The sequence below is a fragment of the Empidonax traillii genome, unplaced genomic scaffold, assembly GCF_003031625.1.
Source record: "Empidonax traillii isolate 1590-97213 ecotype Southwest subspecies unplaced genomic scaffold, ASM303162v1 scaffold52:size1600334, whole genome shotgun sequence".
Lineage (NCBI taxonomy): Eukaryota > Metazoa > Chordata > Aves > Passeriformes > Tyrannidae > Empidonax > Empidonax traillii.
Genome location: NW_020955245.1, coordinates 776,084 through 794,857, shown reverse-complemented (window position 1 = coordinate 794,857; position 18,774 = coordinate 776,084).

Sequence of the window (18,774 nt, the reverse complement as noted above, 5' to 3'; positions counted from 1 at the left end):
GCAGTACCATGGGTGTTCTCTGGGGGGAGGAGCTGGAACTGAAAACAATGTCCTTCTGCAGCACCAGAGCTTCACTTTTTAAAAGCATTATGACATAATTGATGTATTTTTACAGTGTGTTCCTTGGTATCCTATTACATAATACTGGATGATTTGCTCACTACACAGCAGGAGTTTGTTTACCCGAATGGTTACAACCTGTATTAATTTTAAATGCTATCATATAGCTTTTATGCTTCATGAGGGGGATGTGTCTCACTCCTTAGAAGCTGGTCACAAGTTGGACACATCACCTGTCTAGATGTTAATTGTTTTTTTAAGAAGAAAGACTTTTAAGCTGCCTCCTAATGAATTTAAAGTTTGGATTCAGCTCAGTTGATGCCAGGTTCTTTGATTCCTTCTCCCCCAGGATAAATCATTCTCTTTTCTTCCAGCAGCTTGAGATCCTATCCTGATTGTACTTGATTTCAGTGGGGAAGCGAGTTGATATTTTACTGTGATATGGACATAACAATCTTTTATTCTGAGGTGCAAACTAACTGAAGTCAAAGAACTTAAACTCTGTAAATTTTAAAACAAGCTTCAAAGTGCATCCCACTGACGTTTTTCCCTGATGTTCACTGTGGAGCTGGGTTTGCAATACTCTTTTCCTTACCCTCACATCAGCATGATATAGGCATATGCATCCTGTTAGGATTTTAAAATTCAATACTCTTAATTCCAGGGTCTGCAGAGGATGTGGGGCAATATGAACTGTTCCACAGAATTTCCTGCTGTAGGAGGGACTTTTTCCCAGGCTCATGCTCTGTCCAGTCCCCTGTTCCTGGGTCTTTTCTAGCACTGCTCTGTAGCATGATGCTGATGCTGCTGCTCTGAGAACCCCCTTCCTGTGCAGCTTCAGGTAACCCCACAAATCCTCAAGGGGCTGCAGTCCCAGTGGCTTTTCTGGTGAGGTTTTAACTACACAGCAGGCTGGGCTGAAAAGCATAAGGGTGTGAGGGCACTTTTAACTGGCAACAGGTCTTTTAGGCTAGAAATCCATAGCAAAATGATTGTCTTTAATCCAGGAAATTCCACCCTCGGGACTCGCCTCTGAGACTCCGATAAGTTTTAATGGTTTTCTTAGAAACCCAAGAACTTTCTTTTCTTTCTCTTCTGGTGCTAGAGAGGAGCAGAGCACGATTCTCTTTTCATCTGCTGAAGATCTGGAATCACTCTCGGTGTTTACCCTCTTAGTGCTCCACATGTTGTAACCTTGTACTTCCCTTCATTTTTGTGCTGCTCGGCTCGATCCCCAAACCGGGGGGTTTATCCCAGTCTGGCTGTGTCGGATCAAACCGCCTCATTTACCTTCAGCTGGCCTTGGGCACCAAAGCAGAGGAGCTGCTGCACTTGCACAGCTGTGAAATCCCTGTGTGAGGAACAGGAGCTGGGGTTTGGGACACACTGGAGAGCCAGAGCTGACAAGCCTGCAGTGGAGGGCACGTTCAGTTTGGGCCGTGTGCTGGTTTTCAGACCGCAGTGTTTGTAAGTGGATCAGTTAAAATGCCACTGGCAGGTCGATAACGGGTTTATTTTGGGAAGGGCGTGGCAGGGAAGGGGCCCAGCTCATGGAGTGTCTTTTCTTCAGCGGTTAATTGTGGCTGAGGCGAAGGCAGCACTCCTCTGGTGTGTGCTGCAGTCACCACTGAGAGAGGAGCAACACGACAGTGAGTGGGGATGAGAATAAGCTGTTCCTCTGGAATTCCATTGTGTTCCCAATGTGTTTATGCTGTATTATATATACATATATCTATATCTGTTCATATATACATATATGTATAAAATTACACGTGGATGGTATCACCTTTTCCAAGGTTGTTTATATTTTGTTCAATATTAAATTAACTTGCTTTTTTTTTGGGATGGTTTTGTTCTTTTTCTAGAGGTGATTACCCTTGAATGTAAATGTATATGATTTTTAAGATGAAATCGATCCTTTTGTTTAAAAAACGGAACAAAAATGGCCTTCATCAAACAGTGCTTTTTTTGGGAACTGAAGAACTGAATGTTATGCAAGTAAAGCAGGCTGGGTTTGGATTTGAGGCAGGATGTGATTATAAGTGCTGACATATAACTTTTAATAATGCATCCTTCCACTGTTTTAAATATATACATCGAAAAGCTATTAAAGTACAATGTACTGTAACTGCTCTGTTTTGCAACATGAATTATGGATTCTTCCTTTCCCACCATTTTCTTTCCTTTTTACCATAGTTAAGCACTTTAAGACCCTGTGCTCTCTTATCCCGTGGAAGTGCTGGAGGATTTATCACCAGAGTTATGTAGCTCTTGCAAAAGAGATGCCTTAGATGAAGTCTGATTCCAGCTGAATTCCCAGTGAAGAAGGGCAGAGCCTGTTGTGATGGAGACTGCAGAGGTAGGAAGGTGTCAGTGCTGAGGGACTGTTGTATCCATATTTTTAGGGGGAGTGGTTTTCCTGCACCTCCTGTTGGTGAGGTGCTGGTGTGACCTTATGTCTAGCAGGACACCTGCTCTGAGCAGGAGCAGGACTGAGGCTCCCTTGTGAGGTGGATATTAGTGGCACAGGTGTCTTTGAGGTGAATGTCTTCATATATTTAAGGGTATATGTGAAATACGGGGATCTGAGTGCTGAGATACTGAACTGTCGAGTGTTGGTGCCAGCAGTTCCCTCCCTTTTGGGGTGCTTGGGATGGGTTGTGCTTGTTTCTGGTGGAAGGATGTTCTTTCACCCCAGTTTAATGCAGCTTCCAGCGCCGCCTCCTGAGTGTGGGATGTGCAAAGCTGTTGGGTTTCACCCCCACCCACCCCCTTTGTTTCCCACGATCTCTTTTTATTCAGAACAAAGTAAAGTACCTACAGCTGCTTATTTTTTACGAACTCCATGGAATAAAGAGCTCAAAGCACCAAGTGAAGCTTTGAAAATAACTGACTTGATTATATTAGAATGGAAAATGCATTCACTGCTTATTAGTGGTGTTTGGGAATAGGCTATGGAAAAACCTTCTGAGCAGGATGGTGTGGTAATGCTTTAACCCTGGAGCCACCTATGCTTGAGACTTGGGTGGGAAATCATGGAGAACTCCCAAACTCCCATCCCAGGGGTCCCAGCCCGTGTTCCCTGCCAGGAGAAGCGGGTTGTGTTCCTGGTGTGCGTGTCCACGTGCCAGACAGGCTGCTGGCACGTGACACCCAACTTGTGCCAAGGCAATAACTTCATCTCAGTGACTGAAGCATCAGCCAGATGAGGACACTGCCTTGAGCTGGAGTGTGAGTACCAGGGCCCTGCAGAGCCTTCCCGGGTTCCCCCTTCGGAGGGGGAAGAGAGATCTCCCTGTTTTGACTTGGCTGTTGTGCACAGTAGAAGTTCAGGTGTTTGATTTGAGAACATGAAGTGCCTGCTGTTTGCATTAACAAAATTGCATGTCTCACTCCAGTGGGTTTATTGGGCTCCCTCCCTCCCACCCTCCCGAGCTCCATGGCTTTTAATCATGTAAAGTGGAGACATTAGTTCTGCTGCGTTTTACTACGAAACCTTTGTTGCAATAAAGATGCTGCTAAATAAATTGAATTAAATGTTGGGTTTTTTCCTACCCTATTTTCAACTGTCTCTCTCCTTGATTTAGTAGAGCTTGGGTGTAATTAAATCTCCCCCCTCGTTGTGGGGAGGCAGCAGCGATGTGCGTTTGATGCGCGTCGGGTGTTCCGTGGAAGCATCTGCCGTGTTTCCTGTCCCTTGTGGTTTGGGAGATGGATACCATTAGGATACCACCAAGAAGATCAGGCATTTCCTTGGCATAACCACGTTCCCTCTCCTGAATGTTTCCATGTGAGTGCTGTTTCCAGCCCTGGGCAGCCACCAGCCGGAGCTGTCGCGTCACAGGAGGTGACCCTGGAGCAGAGGGACACAGGGACCTGTGTGTGTGGAATGGGCTCTCCAAGAGAAGAGATGTCCCTTCCCACAGTCACCTTCTGCTTGGCCTCCTCTGTGTCTGTGAGCAGAATGGGCTTGGCAGGCACCCCAGATCCACGTAGTGCTGTCCCAGAAGGTCTGGGATGGCTCAGCACAGTCACAGCTCATGTTTTTACTCATTCCTGGTTTTTCACCCATGGGGAAGCACCCCTTGTTTCGGTGGGAGGCAAGCACTGATATGTGCTTGTTTCTACACGGGGTTCCCAGTTTGCAATCCTTGGTGTGTTCATCCATGGGGGGTTCTGAGACCCAAGAGAAAGGAGTGAAGATTCAGCCTTTCAGGGCTGAAGTCATGGTTTATTTTTAGTGTTCAGAGTCACAGTGCTGCTCTGGGATGAGCTAAAGGGGGGAAGATCTTTCCTGGGAGAACTTACGGCCTGGGCACGATTAACCTTCACTTTATGGGATTAGTAACATGTAAATGGTAGCTGGGATTAAAGGGCTGCATTTTCCTCCCCAGCATCAAATCTTTCCTCAGGATGATCACCCTCTGGGCTGCTCCTGCCAACAGACCTGTGGACAACCGGTGCTGGTTCACCCGATCTCCATCAGCACAGGCATCGGCCCCGCTGGGCTGCACCTCTCCCAGGGAATTCCCAGTGCCAGCATTTCCTCTCCTCCAAACAGCAAAGGGCTGCTCCAAGGTGAAAGCCAACAGCAAGGAGAGTATGACCCAAAAGCAGCAAGGTAAGAACCTGTGGGAGGCAGGAGCAGGGCTGGGGCTGCTTCCTGCTCCCTCAGCACCTGGCGCTGTGCTGATTGTGTCCCACATTGGGCTTTCACACTGGAAAAAAAAGCCCTTTTGCTTTTCCAACGAGGCTAGTTTGGACAATGCGCTTTCACCGTGTCCCTCCCTCTTTTCCTTTTCTCTTCTCCTCGAGATTTCGTTGGAAATAGATGAGTAAATACCGTGTATGTTCGTGTGGGAGCAGCGGTGCCTTGTGGTTTTATGATTTTCCCCCCAGCTGTGATTCATTGCTTTTTACATTTTTTAATCTATTCCCCGCACCCCCTCCTGCTCTCCCCGTCTCTGTGCAGCCCAGCAGCTGTCGTTATCAGTGAAATGACTTGACATTATTTTGCTGTACTTTGTTTCTATTCATTGATTTGTTGAATGAAAACTATTTATCTGGCACTGACACGCCAGATTGGAGCCTTTCAAGGAGAGGCAACTCGGAGGTGTAATTTTGTGCTCCGAAATGAGCAGAGCGAGAGCTCCGCGTTAAACCAGCCCAGCTGAAATCCCTGGCCCCGTGGTGGTGGAGGAGAAGCAGCAGCTGCACAACCTACGGGGGTGGTTTATAGGAAGAGCATCTTTCCTTTCCCTGCCTGCCCCTGGGCAGCCCTGCTGGCCAAACTGGGGCTTGCTCTGGGCTGGGGGTGCCAGGAGGTGCAGGTGGGGGGGGCAGGGGCTGGGCAGCAGGTATGTGGTGTCTGATTTTGGGGTCCCCAACACCAGAAGGATGTGGTTCTACTGGTGGGAATCCAGAGGAGGTCACGGAGATGCTCTGAGTGCTGGAGCCCCTCTGCTCTGGGGACAGGCTGGGAGAGCTGGGGGGTTCACCTGGAGAAGAGAAGGCTCCAGGGAGACCTGAGAGCCCCTTGCAGGGCCTGAAGAGGCTCCAGGAGAGCTGGAGAGGGACTGGGGACAAGGGATGGAGGGACAGGACACAGGGAATGGCTTCCCACTGCCAGAGGGCAGGGTTAGATGGGATATTGGGAAGGAATTCCTGGCTAGGAGGGTGGGCAGGCCCTGGCACAGGTTGCCCAGAGGAGCTGTGGCTGCCCCTGGATCCCTGGAAGTGTCCAAGGCCAGGTTGGGCAGGGCTTGGAGCAATCTGGAATAGGGAATGTGTCCCTGCCCATGGCAGGGGGGTGGACAAGATGATCTTTATGGTTCCTTCCAACCCAAACAGTGTCTGATTCTGTGATTCCATGATTCTATTGAGTGCAGGTGAGTCATTCCCCTTGGCATGATGAACACAGCAGTGCTGGAGCAGTCTGGCCTTGCTTCTTTGCCTCCCATCTTCTCCATCCCCTGTGAGCTCATCCCCTCTTTAATATCAGGCTTCCAGCAAAACTCCCCCTCTGGATCCCTCCTGGGACTCAGGAACTCTGGAGAGAGGGTTGCACCTGTCCAAAACCAGTGGCTGCCGTGATTTTAGTTTAAAAAAACCCCCAGACCTGGGCACTGCCACCTCAAATGCCAGAAGCTGGTTCCCTGCCAGCGCTGCTCAGAAAATCCCACCTCCTTGGCGCCATCAATACCATCCGCACAGCTTGAAGGACACGTTTTGCCTGGGGAATACGCTCTTGTTTGCGGGATTCAGGATCCCTTTTTCCCACAGAGCCCTGGCTCCCTTTCTTCCCGGCACAATCAGCCCTCTCGCCGCTTTTCTTGCCTTTTCTTCGCCCGCTTTCCCACATTCTGTTCACACCTTCATGAATATTCAGGGACCACTGGCCATATGAAGCTATTGAGGGCTCTTGTTAACACTCCTCCTAATGACATGCACCTTCAATAGAAAACAAAAACACAGATAAGAGCTTGTTAGCGCAGACCCTTGTTCCCCACCTAACAAGGTTTCCATTGACTCGGACACTTGTGGTGACACATTGCTTGCTCTCACTGTTGCCTCTTTTGATTTGCGACTGGCTTTACCGAGGGGTGCGTTTTTTTCTTCTATTTTTTTTTTCCTTCCTTTTTTCCCCCCCCTCCTCCCCTTTTATTTATTTTATTTTTTATTGTGCAGTTTTAAGCTAATTAAGGAGGAGGTCAGGGCTCGGCGAACAAAGGGGCGCAGCGGTGCGATGCCCCCCGGGAGCGGCGTGCGGCGCGCCCCGTGGGCTCTGGGAAAGCCGAGCCGCGAGTGGCACAGGAGGAGCCGCAGTTGGGTCAAGAGGTGATTACGGCTCGGAGGGAGGCTCTGAAAAGGGGCTCGGACCACCCGCCGCGGTTCCCAAGCCCGGCTGGACATCCTCGGGGTGGTGATGGTGGGGTGACTCTTCCAAACTCGGCTTCTGCGAGGCGCTCCCAGTGACGCTGCCCTCGATTCGTGACCGTACACAGGGAGCGGAGCCCCGCGGCCACATCTCCGGCGGCACCGGCTGCCACCGGGCTTTTCCAGGGGACAGGAATCTCGTCGGGCTCCGGCAACTCTTCTTTTCCCTCCTCCCGTTGCGCTTTGCCTCCCTCCCGCCGTCACGGCTCTGCTTTCATTAGCCGGGCCCACCCATTCGATACCGAGAGATTCCTGCCTTGTTGTTGTTGGGTTTTGGTTGTGTTTTTTTTTTTTTTTTCCTTTGGCCACACCTCATTATTCCTGCTATTATTAGGCTCTCGCGGCGTTGTTTGTCATCTTGTCAAGGCCCCGGAGTTTCTATGGATACTGGTCCCCTAAGTGGCCATGCTATCAATTAAGACAGCTCCGTGTCTGAACCCTTCCCGAAGATCCAGAGATAATTTCCCTGCAGTGCTCAGCTCCTCACGGAGCTGCATTTTCCGTAACGACCACTGGGTCAGAGCTCAGTGTATTCGGGTTTTCCAAGCCTAAAAGGCAGAATCCACCTGCTTGGCCGAGAGAATCAGCTTAAGGGTGATGGGGTGAATAATAAGCCACCAGGTAATACATGTAAATGTTTATGGCAGGCTGTAATAAATAAGCAATAAGAGATAACCATCACAGTGCCATGGAATCAAAGGATATATGCTTTATTTTGCTTTTCTGGGGCTCTCTGGGAGGAGGCAGAACCCTTCTTTTTCCTTCTTCCTGCTTAGCTTGAGGACAAACAACCGTGCAAAGGCAAGAGGATGGCGGGTGTTCCTTCTGGAAATGAGGCAGCTGAAAGTTTCCAAGTAGAGCAATCAAAACTTGTTTTCCTTACGGAAAGCACCATAAGGCGAAATGAAAAGCACGTTACTTCCAGTGGGAAAAGCAGGCAGGTGAAAATGGTGCTGGCTCTTGGCTGGGACTGGGAACAGGCTGAGCCCAAGGAGCAGCAGAGCAGTTTCTCACTCTCACCGTTCCTTGCACACCCAGTATGTTTCCACGGACAAACTGTTATCATCACCTGCTGATATTTGTTTGCAGGTATTTTGTCTCTGTGTCTGCACCAGCTCATTTTTGCCCTCCCTGTGCAGGTGTGCAGGACAGAGGCACGTTGCTGGAGCTCCCCAGCTCCCAAACAGCATCTTCATTTTTCTGTTCCCATCTGCAACCATAAAATGTAGATATTTAATGATTTCTCAGAACTATCAGGAGGCTTGCAGCCTTTCAGCCAGAGAGGGACCATTTGCATTTACTCTCTGGTGAGAATTAGTATCTGGGGGCAGGAGGCAGCAGGGGAAAAGGCTTTGATTTGGATTTGAGTTTTGGCTGGCGATTACGATTCTTTATATGCTCTAAACCAGTTTATCTCTCCCTAGGTGGACGTGTGCTGCCAGCAGGGCGATAATATCCATCGAGGGCCGCCCAGAGGTCCAAGGACTAAACTCATCTGTTATTAGCTAATACAGGGAAGTGATTCGATACGGGGCTCCCAAGCTGCGGTAGATAAATAGGATGATAAATGTTGGCATTAGCAGACGTGACTGACTCCTCTGTCTCCGTGATTTGGTAGTGCCCAGTAATTAAATAGTTGCAGTCTAATGTATTTTAAACTCGAGCCGCAGCCTGTAAATCACGCAGATTATGCTCTCCCCGCTGGGCGCTCTCCGGGTCGGAGGAATTCCCGCTCCTGTGGCGCAGCTGTCCACGGCTCCGGATGGCTATTGCATCAGAGGGGACCAGGAGAGGCAGCACTGCTGGGCCAGGGCTGTGAACCCGTTCCCACAGCCTTTCCAGCCCAGCAGGGCATCATCTCCAGCCCCGGGAAGATCCCTGTCCATTCCTTTCCATCCTGGGTTGTCTCATCAGTCCTGGCTGGAGCAGCTTCACATCCACAGGCACCCGAGGTCACCCAGATCCTAAAATACAGGGGGCAAAGCATCCCAGGGGGGTGATTTCCTCCCAAACCCTGAGCTGTGTGGCTGTGGGAGCATCAGCCCCTTGGGCTGGTTGTGCTTTCAGACGTGATTTTCAGGATTACTGTTCTCAGTGATCCCAATTTCATCATTGTACTTGCACCAAGGTTTGGTTTTTTTTGCAGCCAGACCTTGTGCTAAGTTAAAATGTTTTGTCTCTTTTTTTTTTTTTTTATAGAGGTTGTCCAAGAAGGAAACCCAACTCTTCCCAGAGCAGCTTGAAGCTGTGGTTGAACTAAAAGTGACTTTTTCTCTTTATACAGAACTATTTTTTTCCTCACCTTTTAATGGCCAGAGCTGACTCTTCTGCTGCAGGTTGGTTGTATTACACAGAATTTCTCCATTAGCAGGGGACAGATTTAAACATTTCCATGCCATTCAGACATTTTATACCTTTTAACACCATTCCTGGATTAAAAAGGAATGAAAAGCTCGGGCTTTCAGTGGGAAATTTCTCTGTGATAACTGGCCACACATTCAGCAGACATGGCTTTACCAGAGCCCTGCTATGATGACCCTGAAACGCTGTCTGGAACCATAGCTGGGATAAAACCTGTCCCCACTCTTACTGGATATAATTATTTTTAATAAAACCTATTTGTACCTCAAATTCTTTCCTCTTCCAAGTGTTTTATACTAAAAAATTCTGCTGTATCATTACAAGTGATGGTCTCTGAGCTTCTCCTGCTGCTCTGCACACAGCAGCCACGAGAAACTTTCCTCTGAGGGGAAGGATAAAGATGAGTTCTGTTTTAGCTAAAATAGATGTTTCTTTACTCTTTTGATTAGCAGAAGCTGATGATTTTCACCCCACGGCCTGAAGCAACCCCTAATGTTGCTTTCAGCAAGACCAGCAGCAGTTTAATGACTGGAGAGCAGGAATTATTGGCGAGGAGTTGTGTTTTGGAAAGCAGAAGGTATAACCTTCCCCACTGGGCTTCGCAGGCAGTTGGATCATCTGTAAATCATCCCGTGCTTGTTTTTTTTCCATAGGCTGTTGCTGTTTTGCCTCCCAGGTTATTTTTAGCCTGTCTGTTCCAGGTACTGCTGTGACGCAGGACCCACACACAGCCAGGACTGCCCCCTGGGAAGGGTCAGGTATTGGCTGCTGCTGGAAGTCAAAGGACACGGGGACCTCCCGGCTCTCCTGGCTCAGTGGTGACTGTGGTAGGTTAAGGATCATCCCCCCTTCCAGGTCCCACTGTAACTCCCTTCCTTCCGTGCTGTTGTGCCTCTCTGTGCTCCATCCTTTGAACAGAGGCTGCTCCTCACCTTGCACGTGGGGCCCTGTGGGTGGGATGCTCTGCAGGTTGTCCCCAAACCAAAGGGATAAAGTTTTCCAAGCTGTTGCTGAGGGTTTGAATTAAGGAACAAGTGAGGTCGTGGCTGTTGGACCAGAGAGGCTGTTTGGTTCTGAGCATGGAACCATGGAAAAAAGGTACTGGGAAGTGTTGGTGTAGAGCTGGCAGAGCTGCCCAACAGCAGCTGGGAGCTTTTCCCATGATGAAACATCTCTGGAAGAAATTAATTCCCAGCCCTGGATGGCCTAAAGTCCTTAGAGTTGAAGAATAATGTAAAATGCCCAAATCCCTGAAGCTGGAAGTTTAGGTTTCCTCCAGTCTGGTCCCCTCCTAACCAGAGTCCCACCCCCTGCAGCTCTGGCTGCAAATGCTGAGGAGTTACTCAAAGGAGAGTGGTGTCTGGAAAGCAATGGGAGGCACCTGATCTGATTCCAAAGGGATTGGGATGTTTTTAGCCAGTTGAGGTGATAAATGGAAAATGCAGCTGGATGTAGGTGAACATAGAATGATAAATTGTGGGCAATGAATGGAAAGAGGGTGGAAAACAGCACAGGTGGAACAGCAAAGGTGGAACAGCCGAGGGAGGCAAGGGTTGCAAAAAATCCTTGGAGTGGTGCAGATAACACTGGATGAATGGAATAAAGTGCCCCCAGACCCTGCTGTACATCAGCACAGGGCTGGGAGGGTTGCAGAGGTTTCCCAAGTGCACAGCCAGCCCAGGGCTTTGCAGCAGGGACAGGGAATTGTGGCCGTGTCCGAGGAATTGCTCCTTACAGCACCTTTGCTCTGGCACCTCTTTTAAAGTAGGAATGATGGGTCATTACTGCAAATGTGCCGAGTTAATTCATTGGGTCTGTGTGTGTGCAGTGGCAAACAGGAAAGCAAAGGGGTCCAGCTTTGCCTGCAGCCACCTTTTATGGGCCAAGCAGCCAATTTTCTGTGTAACTATCATAAATCACGGCGACAGACACACAGGATGGTGTTGTCTTTATGTAATTATTCCATAAATCGCCCCATTTTCTCCCCTAGGAAGCCCTTCCAGTCCATTCCCTTTTATTTGCTGGAGTAGGTCTGTATCCTGAACACAATACAACAAATGCATTTGAAGAACTTACTTTGTAAGCAAAGGCTGAGGAGAGGGAGCCTGCTGCTGTTTCCATCACGGCTGTTGCTCCAAGGGGGATTTGCAAAGCAAGGGAAACAACCTTAGAGCTCAGGAAATCGAGCGTGAACTCCAGGGCTGAAGGGAAAGCATCTCCCTGAAAAGCCAGTCAACACAGAGCCGAGCTGCCAAGGGCAGGGTGGGTGAGGGCAGGGGGAGAGGGGTTCTCCTCCTCCTCCTCCTCCTCCTTCACTCTGCTTTTCATTCACGGGGCTGTGGGTTGGAGGTGCCTCCTGTGCCCCCTGTATTTAGCTCCCACCCTTAATTTTGAAATCCCTCACCATGGTGACAAAGGGAAGCTTGTGCATCTCTGAGCTGTCCCTGTGCAGGTGACATTTCAGGGCCCTCTGGCTCTCCAGCTGCCGCAGGCGGTGCCATCGCTCAGCCCAGCAAAGCCACCTTTCCGAGCGGCATCTTCCAAACCATCTCGGCTCCTTCCTGCCCAGATTTACCCTTAATTCTGTTCTTATTCCTTTCCCATTCCCACCCCCTGGCTGACTGTAGTTCCAGGCTGCTCAGCTGGAAGAACACAGACCCAGGGCAGGTTCTGCCTGCAAGGAGCCAGATAAACTATTCTCCTGTGGGCACTCGCTGCTTTAAAACCCCAACAATTTGTGTGCAGCGACACTTCGGGGACCTCTTGGCTTGGCTGGTGTTTTGATAACTGAGCTTGTGATGTTTCTCCCTCCCCCTGCCCTGTAAAAGATACTTTTTAAAAAAAATACAGCAAGTGGGAAGGAAAAAAAAAATAAGATGACCTTTTCCCAACAAGGATATAAAACTTCCATCCAACCGGCTGTGTCACTGGAGACCCAAAGCTAATAAGTTGATCTTACAGATGTATAATAAACTCATTTATTAGGTTTTTATTTTAGGAGTTGGTGGTATTAATTAGATTGATATGGCCCATAAATCACTTGATTTGGCTGAGCCCTCAGATACTTGTAATTTAAATTAATACAAGTGCGGCTTAATTAATCTGATTAAATCCTGGGACAAGCAAGGCACTGTTTGCAGCATCCAGGAGTATATCCTGGGGAAAAGGAGTATTTTAAGGTGAAGCAGCTTCTTCATCAGCGGGCCAGGTCGGCTCAGCTGGTGAACTGAGGTACAAGAGTGGAGCTGCAGAAGATGCAACACAAAAAGCAGCCCTTCTGGCTCTGCCCTGAGACCTGGCAGAGCTCAACACAACCTCAGGGCCAGGAGCGGCTGCACTTCCTGAACTCACAGCAACCACCCTGGCTGTGGGGGGGCCTGATCGTCTTTCATCCTTTGTCACCAAGAAGTGAATTCTCCAAAGGTGAGTTTAAAGCTTTGCTGAGCACAAACCATGTCAGGATCTCCTTTGTGGTCACTCGCTTGATTTTTTTTCCCCCTTCAGTGCTGCTGAGAGCAGATGATATTTCTCTCCAGGAGGGAATAATCCATTAATGGATTGATGGGTCCCTGCTGTGTTCCCCAGGCCACGAGCAGACCCGGACAGGGGACAGAGCAGGCTGAGGTGGAGGTGAGTTGGTGTGTCCCATCCCAGACATGCCTGCTCTGCTGTTTCCTTCCCGTCCCCAGGATTTCCCCTGGTGATGTTTCTGGGTGCTGGATGGTGGTAGGGTGGGTTTCACTGTGGATGGAATGCACATGTGGGATACACATTGCAGGGTGCTCTTGCAGGGGTGTACTCACTGATTCCCAGCCTCGAGGGTTCCTAAACCTTCTCCAGGTGGGTAACACCAGCTACACCACTGGTCTGTCCATCTAGTTTTTTTCCATAATGCTCTGGGCTGACAGCTCCCAAAATTGATGTTCCCAGCTGCCATGTGGCCTTCTCCCTGTGTTTTTGCTAACTTGCCTTAATCCCGAGTTTAAATGAGCTCCTCTATGGATAGGAGTGGAATTCAGACCCTGTGGTCTGCCCTAGGTTTCTCTGTTGCCCCCAGGCTGTCCATGTGGGGTGCTGGTACAGGTCTGGTGTTTACACCAGCTCCCCAGAATCTGGATGAAAACCCTTTCCAGGGATACCTTGGTATGTTCAGCAGCAAAGCGCCAGCACGGGGCTCGTGCAGCCGCAGGTGTTTCCCTTCGAGCAGGGCCGCCACAAAATATGTTTTCTTTAAAAGCAGGAGATAATGCTATTACAGCACTTGGATTAATCTAATATTCTCCTTCATCTTCAGAAGAGAATTGCCTAAATTGCCAGAGAGAGGCACGTTTTATGAGCCCTTCTTAAGGGCTATCAATCAAACCTTCCAAGAAAGGGCACTGATGCCCTTTTGCTGGCGAGAGGGGAATTGGATTCCCCACGGCTTTGCTTCCAGCCCTCTTCATCCCTCACGTGTAATCCCTGCCTCACAAATGCTCTGGCCATCGTTCTCTGCTGCTGGTCCAGAGAAAAAACCCACATGGAGGAAACCTGGAAGAAGGGAGGGAAAACAGCCCAATTAAAGGCAGTGATCTCTGAGCTCTCTGCCCTCTCTCCTTCCCCAAAGAGGCAGATGTAAAACAATAGCTTTATTTGTGCAAGTTTTAATTGGGTAGTTCAAAGGAAGCAGCGGAGGCTCTTTTGATCTCTTGGTGTGTTTGAATGCCACGTTGCAACGGTGCCTGCTGGCCACGGCAGTGACCTCTGGTGTTAATTAGTGTTTATCTGAAATCGAATTAGCCCACAACTGGGAGAAAGCAGAGTGAAAATCAGGGGATAAGCAGAGATTTGTGCGGTTCTCAGTCAGAGGTAAGAGCAGGTCTGCTGGAGCTGGCATTAAAATAACTCTGAGAACATGAGGTTTTTGCTTTGTTTTTCCAACACTCTTGGTCAGATGGTCCCATTTCTCTTCCTAATACCCCGTGCTGCTTCATCTTTGCTGAGTCTGCTGGTCCGCGCCGCTCATTGGAACTTAAACCATAAACCAACAGCGAACAATGATGCATTATTTATAGCAGACCGAAGGCTGCAGGGTTGACAATAGTGCAAAGCTTCTCTTTCTTGTGGTCAGTAATCCATAAATAAATACATCATCTATTTAGGTTTGCAGAGCTGTCTGATGGGTGGGAATAGCCTGCATTATACAACGAGGGCACCGAGGACGCTGTCAAAGCCACCACCTGCTTTTGGGGCAAACTGGGTGTTTCTGAGTACCTGCAGTAAAACCGATGGGGGGCAGGGGGGCAAGAGCTGCCCACTGGCCTTCCTGGTGCTCATCTCTGGGGCTCCCTGGAAGTAAAGGGTAAGGGGGTTCAGAAATGCATAAAAACATCAGGTTCTCTGCGTGAAATATTAGCAAAGACGGGATTTTATAGCTAAAAGTACCTCAGGAGACAGCTATACCTTGCCAGTTTCTGAGTGGAGAATAGCCAGGGTTGTGCAAGTCAAACATCTGTCCACCACGAACATCTGCAGGCCTTCAGAATGTTGGACTGGACGAAATCCCATCCTCAGATCAGATCCAGATCCCAAAGTTTCCGAAGTGCAGGAATGGTTTTATTCCAGCCTTGCTTTTCCCTCCTAAGCCTGCTGGAAGTGGACACCAAGCTGGACTTTGCTGCTTTGCACCCTCAGTGAGCTGGCTGGTGTGGAGCAAGGGCCCCCCAAAATATCCTGGTGGCACTGACTCCGTGTCCTCGGGTGTACTGCTCCATGTTTGCTGGGATTAGCCACAAGAGGGTGGCATGAGGATGTGCACCAGGCAGCCTCCCTGCTTCGCTGCCTGGCATTTTATAGCCAGCTCTGCAGATCCAGTAAAGCTTCAGAACAGATCCTTATTTTTGGCACATGAACAGGTTTCCCACTACAAAGGAGCCTGATGGGTGTTTCTGACGGCAGCACTGGCTGTTCCTTGATGTTTCATATGCTCTTTATGCCTAAAACCAGGCTGAGTTAGGAGGTACCATAGCAGCACATAAAATTTAGACTATTTAGGAATCCAAACTTTTACTGGTCCTTGGTAACCGCTGTAGGGAGAAGTCCACAGATGTTGTTTATGAGCAAATATTATTTTTCATAGTCCTGCGTGTTTACAAGACAGTGATGTTCCACACAACTGCTCTGTATCACGTTGGGATGGTTCTTGGAGGGTTTTATTTGGTTGTAGCTGACGGTGAACAAGCCCGTTAACAAATATGCACAAAAAAGACCCAGTGACAGGACGGGAGACTGACTGAAATGGAGCAGATTCATTTCATTTGGAATCTGCCCAGCCTGGATTGCCTTGACATGTTTTTTTTCAGACCATCAGTAACCCAACCTAGGTCACTCATCTTGAATAATCACAGAATCAGAGAATGGTTTGGGTTGGAAGGGACCTTAAACATCATCTTGTTCTGCCTCCATGGACAGGGACACCTTCCACCAGCACAGTTTGCTCCAACCTTGGACACTTCCAGGGATCCAGAGGCAGCCACAGCTTCTCTGGGCAACCTGTGCCAGGGCCTGCCCACCCTCACAGGGAAGGATTTTTTCTTAAAATCCCACCTAAACCTACTCTCAGTTTGAAGCCATTTCCCCTTGTGCTGGCGCTCCATGCTCTTGTAAAGAGTCCCTCTCCACCTTTCTTCTGGTTCCCTTTAGCCTCAGTCGTGTCTCTGTGTAAGGCACATTCACACTTGATTTTCCAAAGCCTCACTGGGGTGACAAGTCCCAGGAAGAACAAGGAACGGGGCACTGGGACATCCAGGTAACAACACAAATGGAGGAGAAAAAAAACACCCTCTGGCACTCTCTTTTTCAGAACTCCCCCATCCTGGATCCTTCTGCAGGGTTTGAGTCTCTGCTCCCCCGTGGCTCTGGCTGTAGGACCAGCGCCCTTGAGTGCAGAAATCCCTTTTGCCATGAACGTATTTTAAATGCAAGCTTCCGAATCTCCTTGCGTGCTGCCTTTTCCTCTTCCATTCGTTTTCCTCCTAACAATGCACCTGCCAATATCTGCCCCTGAGCTCCATTTTAAGCAGCGTTTTCCATAGTTAATGTCACACTCTTGCTCCCAATCTATCTTTGGCAACTGCTGACTGCCTGCAGCAGGACCAGAGGAAGAGGGAAAGCCCTCCCTGGGTATAACAATAACACAACACCCATTCCTGGAAGAATGATGAGATCGGCTGTGTCATAAATATTTATAAGAGCGAGCGTAATGAAATGGATGTGTGGGATGCTGAGTCTCCCTTAGGGTTTGGTCATCACATGTTTTTTCCCCTCTTTTCTTTCTTCCCCGTGATACAGAATTGTCCTGATGTCCCCGGGTTGTCGAGCAAATTGCTCATTGTGTTGCTCACTTACACAATGCATGTTATTATGTGCAACCAGCTGCTCCTGTTTGGCATTGCCGGCGCATACGGAACAGGAGGCCACCGCCACTCTCCTCGTCTGGAAGTCAACGCTCCCTCCAGCGCCAAAGTTGCTGCCAGACCAGAAGAAGCCTGGGAACAAAGCGAGTCCTGGTGGTAGAGTTCCCCGAGAGACTCCCCTTCTGGGAACACCGAGGTTGCAGTTTTGCAAGGAGTTTGAGCTGATCCAGCTTTGTGCTGCTGTTGAAAGCTCCCTCCTGTCTCTGCCTGTGTATTCCCATGGCTTTCCTTGTGCTGGCATTGACTCCTGGGTGATTGCACTGGGAGCTGGAGCAGGGGACTGATTTTGTTGTTATTGTTGTCGCCAATTAAGTTTTCAGCACCATCCTTTCCTCTGTCCAGCTCCAGGCTCATTCAAGCACTAATGCTGTCACAAAGGAAAGAGCAGCCAACTCTTCTGGTAATTAGAGCAGCTTAAATCAGTCATAAAATGTCAACCTCAGCGCTGCAGCCCTGTCTGGAGTCAGGGATGGTCAGAAACCAGAGCGAGGCTGTGTTTGAGACTGGGAAGTTTAATCCTGCTTGGGAGAGAAAGTACCTAAGCTGTGAATCTTCTTGTTCCTCTCACTGCTTTCTCTCTGAAACAGCTTTCCTGCTGTTGTTCTTTTATTTTAGGGGGTCTTTTTTTTTAGCAAGCCTTGTTTTTAACCTGCATTTGTTTAGTATCTTCCACAACTAGATCCACGTATTCTGAATCCTACTTGGAAGTGGACACGGGCTGCTTAGTGTGGGTTTGGATTCAGAGCCTGGAGGAATTCTGGTTCAGATCCCTGTGTAACACAAATCCCAGGCTCTGAGGCCTCTTGCACTATACCAGCCTTTCAAAAGCATGGATACCCCCTTGGCTACAGGCTGGCTGAATGGGAAAACCCTAAAAATGAGGCTTTTGGCCCTGGAAATGGGACTTTATACCCTAAACACATGCCTTTGGATGTTCGAAATGCCTGCTGAGCTTGAGAAATTTATAGCAGCTTTTGCTGGATTTCTCTAGTTATTCCTGGGATCTCAAACAAACAGAGATATGTGCTATACTCTGTCCATACACCTGACACTCACCAAAAAATGTTAGGAGCACAGAAATAATGTCTCTTGAAGGGGGAACAAAAGGCTGAACTACAAACACCTGCCACTTACTGCTGCTGCTCTGCCCGTCCCACTTTCAGAGTATCAGAGGTTTGCAGCTCTTGAAAGGCAGAAAGAAACTCCTCGTGGGCAGGAACGGGAACGCTGGGGAGTCTGCAGCACAGACTCAGGCTTTTGCTGCTCTAAGTATTGGGGCAGAAATGCCATTGTCCAGGGAAGGAATGTCCCTTCTGTTGGCAGGGCTGCTGTCACTTTGTTCTTTACAGACTGACAGCCAGAGTTATCCACTCCTTCCCCAGTCTACAAAGTGACTCCTTCTCCAGCTCTCCCTCCTGTGTGAGAGCCAGGGGAAGTGGTTTCACCCCTGTGAGCAGACTTGGTGTCAGTCCTGCAGAGCACAGGTGTTGGCACTGTGAAGGAGCTGGTGCTCCAGGTGATGTTACTGCTGCTTTTTCAGGCTCTTTGCCAAGCCATCTTCCTTTTCTTTTCCCTGGGGATAGGTATTCAAGGACTATGCTTTGCAAGCTTGGGTTTGTCAAAATGCTGGTTTTATTGCTGTTTCCGCAGACATGTGCCATGGAGGAACTGAGTAACACTAATATCAAAGAGCTAAGACAGGAGTTAGACCTGGCTCTTTCAAAGCTGGTGGTTGCTTCTAATCCTGACCTGTTGACAAGGAGCTGGATCAACACTTTAACACAGCAGGTGCCTTTAGAGTGTGTAGTATCTTGCAGGCCATTAACAATTTTCATTATTTATATTATACCAGACTGGCCCAGCTGCAAGGTAAAGTCTTCCTTGCTTAAAGGGAGGGAGAAATGTCTGGGATTTGAGGAAAAAAGTGGGAAAGGCCCAGACAGAAAGGAGGGCTCGTGGATGT